Raw genomic sequence first — 8,128 nt, forward strand, 5'->3', positions numbered from 1 at the left:
TCTCTCTCTCTCTCTCCCCTCTCTCCCTTTCAGTCTCTCTCTTTCAATCTCTCTCCTCTGCCCCATATCTCTTTTTAATATAGGAACAAGGATAGAGATATGCCCACTTCTGTGGGATTGGTTAATCACAGCTGGAATTGGAAAAAGAGCTATTAGGATGGTTCATTTCAAGATGCTGTCTTAAAGAATTAGGACAGAATGTTGAAATATGAATCAAAATTAGATTACTTAAGAACCAAAGTATTTCCAGAAGGACAGGTGTAGTCAAGTAAGAAGGGGAGAAGGTCAAATAAAATGAGTGATAAATACCTATGTGATTTCACAAAAACGAAATCATCGACAGCCTTCATGGAGCTGTTGATATGAAACGGGAGTAGGATGAATGTGAACCAGGACGGAGGGGGCGCAGACAGTGAGCTCAGAATGAAGTTCAAACAGCTTCATTATGAAGATAGAGTGGCATCTGAGAGAAGCATATTTGAAAAGGGCTTGTGTTTTCTAAACTTTTTAAAGACAAGTGTCTTGAGCACATTTAAAACCTGATAGGATGGAGCCGGGAGACAGTGAACAGTTGAAGATTGAGAGAAGAAAGAGGCAAGGATGGGATCCTGTGAAGCAGTAGATGGCCTGGCCTTGGGCAGAAAGAGATACCCGGCTGCTAAAGGGTGGGTTACAACCCAGGTGAATATGTCAGTGTAGTGGCAGGAAGTTGAGGAATTCCGCTTTCAGATTTCAACTTTCTCTGTGAGGTAAGTAAGTCACTTCCTGAAAAGGAAGGACAGGGCAGCAGATGAGAGGTGTCAGGTAAGTTGAGAAGGTCTGAAAGGAAGGTTTTGGTCCTGATGAAGCTACAAAGGGAGATGCTGGGGGAAATATTGAAGGATGGCCAAGAAACATTGAGAAGAAGCCACCTAAGGTTGGAGAGTTTGTAGTGGCATCAGACCCATGTTTAGGCCATTTTCTTCAGCATGACCTAGTCACCTAGTAGGAGAAATATTGAGGGAAAATAAAATAGCCTTCTAAAGTATTCCTAAGACTATACCACCTAGTAGAAATTACTTTTGCCAGCCTTAAAGACCAATTTAAATACATGCTTACTCAAGCTTCCACAGGACACCCAAGATCTGTCATATTTCTATGTATTAATCACTGTAAACCTATTTGAGGCCAGAGATCATGCCTTTCTGACATTGTGTCCCAAGGACCTAACAGGGCCAAGCACATAGCAGACAATATGTTGATAAATATTTACTGAAATCAATGCTAAATGGATGGATTTCTTCAGTCTACTGTGAAAATAAAACACTGGCCACTTGTCTTCCAGACCAAAAGTAATAAGTATAAAGTAAAAGAAAGGTAGATTGCTTACTGGCAAATTGCATGTGAAAAGACATAAATGTACTTTCAGTTTATTACTAAAGACTATGTATTTAAAAGAGACCCAAGTACACTTACTAAAAGGAGATCATTGTATTTAATTCATGTGTCAGGAGAACAGTAGAAGGAGACAGTAGCCAAATGACAGAAGGCTGACCTCAGGAAACATGGTCAGTACAGATACAAATTTCATAGCCTCAGTTGATGATCCATGGACTTAATCATGAAACCAGAAATAATAGTAGGTAGTCATTATTAAAATAATATTCTTGGATGCTTATTATGTGCCATGTTCTGGGCTCAGCACTTAGATGATTTCTCTAATCTTCATGACAACCCTGGGAGACAGGCACTATTAATATCCTCTTTTTGCACATAGAGGAACAACACTTAGGTGAAATAATTTGCTCATGAGTACAGATCTGGTAAGCAGCAGAGCTCATATGGGTTTAGTTCTCTCTGTCACCACAGTGCACTCTCTTCACCGTGCTATCTTCCCATCCAGTGCAACCCTTCATTTGTCAAATCTGAAAACCAAGGCCCAGGGAATTAAGTGAGTTGTCTGTATTCACACACTATTAATTGTTGATCCATGAGTAGAACTCAGGTCTCTTCATCTCCAGCCCAATAATCTGTTACCCATTCTTCAAAGCCATAAGCCCTGATACATTAATCCCTAGTATTTGAAAATTTACCTGACTCAAGTTCATTGACTCAATGAACAAAATTTGCCCTTTGCTGAGTGACTGGATCCATTTTTGATCTTAACACTTTTGACCCAACTAAAGTGGATCTATCGTAATTCATCACTTAAATAGAGAACATATTTTTAACTCAGATATTTGAGAGAAATCCTGTCATAAGAATCTTCACTATTACCCCACTATTGTGATATGAGAGCAACAAGAAGCAAAGACCGAATAAGACTATGGTCAAGCAATAACCTAAGCTCTTTAGATTTATTATTCATTTAATTTTCACAGTATTGTATCACAGCAGATAGGTACAATTAGCACCCCATTTTTCAGTTCAGGGAAGTGAAGTACTGAGTGTTCCTGTCATATATCTAGGAAATGGCAGACTCCAAATTTGGATCTTGGCAATTCCTACTGAGAATCTTTCATTTGTATTCACATTTGTGAATATAAAAGAATGTTAAATAGGACCTCTATAAAGGACCTATCATAACAGGACTTACCAACTGTTCCAGAAGCCATCATTTCTAATAGTCTATGGAAGATAAGGATAGAGATTCATTAGAGAGAAGTTCCCTCTAAGGGGGTTATTAGGATGAATTCCTAGTGATAGGGGCAAAGAGGAATCTTTGGATAGATTGGTGGGGGTGGCATACTCGTAGGGAAAGTCAACAGGCATCTCCTTCTCCAACTGGATACTTTTTTATAAGTGAGTAAACTGGATAAACCCCTTGGCTCATCCAGGGATAATACAGGAGTGAAGTAGAAGAGTCCTTGAGAGAACCTAATGAGCCCCTGGTGTTTGGAGGGCAGAGAGTCTAGGTATGAGATGCACCTGGAGCAGTTTGGAGGTGGCGTCTGGCTGCAGTTGCCTTTGGCGGCTAGGTGAGTAGAGAGAAGAGGGGGGGTAGTGGGAAAGGCAGCTTGCATTTCCCGAGTTTGGCAGAACCTGGAGGCAGAGCCCGGTTCTGCTGGGCCAAACAAATGTCACTGAAGTAAGCCAGATCCTAGCCTAAGAGAGTTGTCTGGTGGGGGAAGAGGATCCAGCAGAAAAGACTATGGTGGGGGGTCTACCTCCAGGACAGAAGCTTGAAAAGCTGAAGGTTGTCCTGAAGGGTAAGCTGGAAAAAGTATCACTCATGACAGGGGATGGTACAATATGGAGGTCCTGAGACCTTTGGGGGTGGGTCTCAGAGGAGACACAGAAGAGCCTCCAACAGGAAGAGAAGCATTCGGGCATCTGCCCTACAGGAAGCACCAGCTGCCAAGGTAACAACAGCAGCATCAGTCAAAGAAGAGCAGCCCTTTCCCTCTACCTGACCTCCAAAATTATTTCCTGATTTATTCCCTCTGAATTCAGGCTACTGGTCACTCTCAATCCACAGTAGTTTCTTAACTGGTCATGTTATCTTCAGTCTAGCAGTTCTTTATCCAACATATACTTTGCTTTCAAAAATATTTTTCAAAAAAATATTACTTCCTTGCTCTGGCCCTTTCATAATATTCACTCCCTCCCAGTTAAGACTGAACTCTTCAGTATTCATGGAAGGGATTCAATAAACTTTTTTCTGTATTCATTTTCCAACATATGAGTGGTTTGACTTATATTTGGACCCACTATGAAGGGAAAAAATTTAATTGATTTCTGAGAATACATTTTAGTCCCCCAAAGTTCTGTGGATGTGTACTTTCATTTCCCCAAACTCACTATGGATGTCACAACTCTGTCTCTCAAGCTGAAATGCTTCCATAACCCCAATCAAAATCCAACCCACCCTTCAAAGCTCAGCTCAAATATCACGTCTTCTTAAATTGTTACCTGATTCCCCCAGTTGGAATCAGTTAGTCCTTGGTCTGTATTCTCCTGACCTTTTCTGTATTCTTTTGGTTTTGATCTTATTTCATTCTGTTTCATATTATAGTTAGCCATGTAGCAAGGGAGCATGACAAAAGCCCAAAATGTACATCTACTCTCAATTTCGATATATCAAGAAATAAAACAAGAAGGACTTGGAAGATTCTAGCTGCATGCAAGTTCAAGGAGTCTGCTTGAAAGAGAAGTGACTGAGACCCTTGAACAAGTCCACAGTCAAGCAAACCTCCTGACCTATGAGGAGTATGGTCTTTAGTTGAACCTGAGTGAGCAGGGTAGAGGTGGTAGGATTCAGTCCTGAGGCACCAGCAGAAGTGTGCCCGGGACAGAACTTGAGGGATTCATAGTAAGCAGTATCAGTTCCCAACAACTGAGTTTAGAAGCCTCGGGTGAAGAATTTTAAGAAATTGAGCCTAAGAAAGTTTTTTTTTATCTCTAGGGCAGTACAAAGGACGCTATTTGGGAGCCAGTTAAGAGTTATTTCACTGGAGGGACGAAGGCTATTTCTTACCTCAGCTGAAGATGAAAGTGATGGGGAAAAAAAGAAAGTATTGACAAGCATGAGGATATGGGCATAGTATCAGAGGGAAGATGACAAACCCTGAGTCATGATTCGGTCTGTCCATATGGGTGCAGTGAGAGGCCAAGTAACAAAGTGTGTGGGCTCAGTGTGTGCACAGGCACAGAGGAAAGGAGATCAGCAGGGCAGCCCTGACTGTGATATTGTGTAGTGTCAGTAGCAGTGGCCTCTGACAAATTAGAGAATTAATTTGGAATTAGAGAAACAACTTCTTGTGGCTGCAAGGGGACACTCTAAAGTCACAAGAAGTATGTGTAAACCACTCCACCAGGGAAAGGGGTTTGGATTTGAGTATCACCTACTTCTCACTCCTGTGTCCCAGGACGGGAGAAAATGCATGTCAAGGGTTACAGTTGGAGACAATAAATGTCTATTGCATCAATAAGGGCGTTAACGTCTTCTGTGGAAGATCTCCTCATCAGTTCTTGCAAAACAGTGTGTCTGGCAATTCTCACTGCATCCTTAACTTTCCATAGAGTAGACACCTGTATCTCTGTCTGTTGAACATGCCCCTTTCCTCTTCCTCTAGTAAATGCAACCTCTTCTTTGGCAGACCTGGTCCTCCCCTGCTCTAACTTTTGACATTAGTGAGGTTGCCAGTCATGGTCACATGAACCAGGCTTGCCATTCAAATGGTCCCATCGTTTTAGCAACAGGGACTGGTGCAAAGGACTGGCCTAAGACTCAAACTCTGGTTAATCAGCATTTTTCCATAGACATGTTATATACAGAAGCAGGGACCCTGTCTTTCCTCAGAGTGACAAAACTACCATGTTTACAACATTGGAGCTGCTGCTTCCAGCCATGTTCACGGTCGTGTGGAGAAAGCCAGTGGGGAGGAGGAGAGGATGAAGGCCAGCAAAGACAAGCTCGGGTGTGTGTGTGTGTGTGTGTGTGTGTGTGAGAGAGAGAGAGAGGCAGACAGAGAGTAGAGAAAGAAAATACAAGCTTTATTAGGAAGGTAGTAATTATATTTTTCAGTGTACATTTTCTTTATTAACATTTTCCTGCTGTTTAAACAAAAATTATTTTTTAAATCAGAAGAAAACACAAACACGTATTGGGAGGACACATGTGAATGTTTATCATCCTTTAGCTGATCCAGCCTCACCAGACTTGCCTGTTTTAGACTGTTTATTTCCACTCTATCACCATGTGTGACACTAATGAAGATTCTGGCTTCATAGTCCATATGCTGGAAGCTGCATTGTTTTCTGTAACACTCTGGGGTCCCACTATAAATATTTAAAGCATGTCAAGCTTGTTATCTACAAAGCAGATTCCGGGTAAGAAGTGAGCTCTAAAGCTCTCTTAGAACATTAGAGTGGGGTAAGAGAGTCATTATAAAATCATAAAGCTTTGTAAAATTCAGGCTGACTTCTTATTTTAGAAGTTGTTTTTGATTTTTCTCATATATCTTTCTTTGTATATCCTGTTTGTGACTAGATAGTCTTGCTTAATATTTCTAAAGGAGGTCATCATACTGATTCTTAAAATCAAAGAACTTAAGACAGGAATTTTTAAAAGAAGAAAAAAGAAAAACTGGGGATGAAAACTAAGCAAAGAATAAAATGTTAAGGAAAAATAAATCAAAATTGTCATGAACACCAAGAGATTTGAAAGTTGAATTATTCAAGGCAGCACATTTTCTGGATTCCAGCTCTATGCTGCAAGAATTGGAAACAGATAACGGAGGCATTGTTACGTATTGTTCACTGCCAGCCTTCTGCTGCCACCAGAAAGCACCGCAGTCCCTGTCCTTACTGCCAGGATAAGAACCTTGCATGGAAAATAACATGCAGAGTCCCTAGTTTTGTTTTTAAGTGATAAAGACTCACTTTTAGACGTCTACAGAGAAGCTACTCCATCCAAAGTTTTACCTAATCAATTTGTCTAATAATCTATCAGGGAAGACTTGCTTTATTTTTTTTTTTAAGTTGGGCACAATTGCAAGTTAAAGACTGGATATAATAAAGCAGATAGTTTTAAAAACTGGATACAATTCCTATCATTTCTCTCCAACTTGTAATCTTTAAATTGATATTGCCCACATTTATCCTAAGATCATGTAAATAATAGACTGTCTCCAAATTTAACTTTATTACAAATTTTCGTGCCTCCTAACTCCATATATTTTATAATTGAGACTTCAACAAAACACTGAAGTCACTCCTTTTCTTCTTTCCCTTCTTTTCAAATAAGCGCCTTTTTGTTTTCTTTTTGAAATTTTTTTACCCCTCACTTCCACAGGACTATCCATGGGATTTATTTCTTACATGAAAAAGCAGAACTAGTCTCTGTGTGATTTGAAGAAACTTGCCCACAATACTCTTTTTTTTTTTTCTCTCCTCAGACTACTTCTGTTAAGTCCTGCATCTCCAGAAAGGCACAGTTAAGCTGCTGGAAAATGCCTGAAAGGAGAGAGGGAAGAGAGAAAGCCGGAGTAGGCCAGTCACTGTCTAGGAAGAGTAGACCCAAAAACGGAGTATCATGGCAATGCCCAGCAAAGGAATACCTGAAAAGTTGCAGTGGAGGGGTGAGTTTTTCCTCAGACTTAAGTGACGTAGAATAGGAGAAAGCACTACTACAGAGCCTGGCAGAAGGAGCTTTTGTACAGTGTTTCCTTCCTTTCTGCCCTCATTCCTGGTTGTCCATATAACAGAGAACAAGCCTGATGGGGGACACCGCTAAGACCCCCCTAAAGATGCATAAATGTCCACATTTCCAACAAATCAGACTTAAGCTCAGTATTATACTTGCAGCAGACTTGTCCTAGACAATGCATGTCTGATGAAATAAGTTTGGAAGGACTAAAAGTTCCCACCCTATCTCTTAGCTAAAATTACATACAGATGCTGCTCCGTGCCTGTATTAACTTGTAACTGTGAACAAATTATAAGGTTTTAAGATCACAGAAAAGTTTTTGAAGTTGAAAATAACCACCATTACAGACAAAATAACCTGTCACTTCTTTTAGAGTTCAGGGAAATAAAATGTTGGTAAGAAAATAAAACATTCTGGCTCCATACCAGAACATAACATTATACTCTCATACACTTCTAAAGTGCTTAAGTGTCAGCAAGTGGCTGTTTGTTGAAATCCATCTCCCTTAAAAATATTTAAGATCTTTTTGATTGACAGTACTGAGTGTCTGTTATACATTAGATTATATGTTAACTTTGCTCTAAAGAAATAGCATCCAAACATTTATTTCTTCAGAATCAAACATATACTTATTGCAAAACTCATCCATAAATCAAGGAAAGAAAAATATTTGATATATTTAATGAAAGAAGTGATAACTATCTGTATTTTAATTCTGCAATGTCATTATCAGTTTCCTGGTTTTCGTTATTTGAAAGAAATAACACACAGAGTTTAGAATCTGGGTATGATAACTTTACATTTCTGTCACAGATACTATATCTTATAATAATAAGGTTTTTAAGACATGTGTAAGTTCAGAAAAATGAGGCCTAATTATAATTTTATGCTGTGGTTTTGATAGTAATGGTTTAATCATAAAGCATAAATAACAGATACGAAATTTAAAGGGAAGCGGTTTTCACCAACACTCTGGTTAATCAGAAAATATGCAATATT

The sequence above is a fragment of the Mesoplodon mirus genome, assembly GCF_964341445.2.
Source record: "Mesoplodon mirus genome assembly, chromosome: 11".
In the NCBI taxonomy this organism is placed as follows: Eukaryota; Metazoa; Chordata; class Mammalia; order Artiodactyla; family Ziphiidae; genus Mesoplodon; species Mesoplodon mirus.